The sequence below is a fragment of the Silene latifolia genome, chromosome 8 (genome assembly GCF_048544455.1).
Source record: "Silene latifolia isolate original U9 population chromosome 8, ASM4854445v1, whole genome shotgun sequence".
Classification (NCBI taxonomy): domain Eukaryota; kingdom Viridiplantae; phylum Streptophyta; class Magnoliopsida; order Caryophyllales; family Caryophyllaceae; genus Silene; species Silene latifolia.
The window spans coordinates 60,372,494-60,373,261 of NC_133533.1; positions in this window are offsets into that span (position 1 = coordinate 60,372,494).

Sequence of the window (768 nt, forward strand, 5' to 3'; positions counted from 1 at the left end):
GAGTACCACCTACTGATCCTACCACCTCCTACTTTAGCCGCTTCTAGGAAGCGGCGTAGACCTGAGACCGGAGAGGGATCCACACCTTCCACGGGTGGCTAGACTTCCACGGTCACACCTACCCCGCTCCCTACTCCTACTCCTACTCCTACTCCTACGCTCGACCAGGCATAGCCGGTTCTTCCGGCTAATTTTGTTTGTTCTCCACCCTTTGAGGTGTCTGCGGTCATGGACCAAGGGTGCCATGACAGTTTGTTGCTTGAGATGGCAGAGAGATAAGCTCGTATGGAGAGGGAAATAGCTCTCACTTTGTTCCCTCTGTACGAGTATCACATGAGGCGACGCCGTCCGATCCCAGAGGGTTGGCCACACCCTTCCTTTTACCGGTACCCTGCTGAGAGGTGCCCGGAGCCTGCTAGTGAGGAGGAGGAGGAGGAGGAGGAGGAGGAGGAGGAGGAGGAGGAGGAGGAGGAGGACTCAGTGGCGGCCGCAGCGAGAGCTCAGGAGGAGCAGAGAAGGAGGAGAGAGTAGGAGGCAGACCCGGACTACACTGTGACGGTGGAGGACGTGACAGAGGAGGTTGACGAGTAGCTGCTGGTCTACTCACTTTCCGTATTTTCAGGCTGGTTTGGGGAAGTTCGTGTTTTGTATGTCTATTCTCGCTCTTTTATTTCTTTTGTCTCCTTTTTATTTTATTGTTTTTCATTCTTTATTGGTTGTATATTCCCGTTCCCCTGTATATATCTGCTGGTGTATGCTGGAGGACAA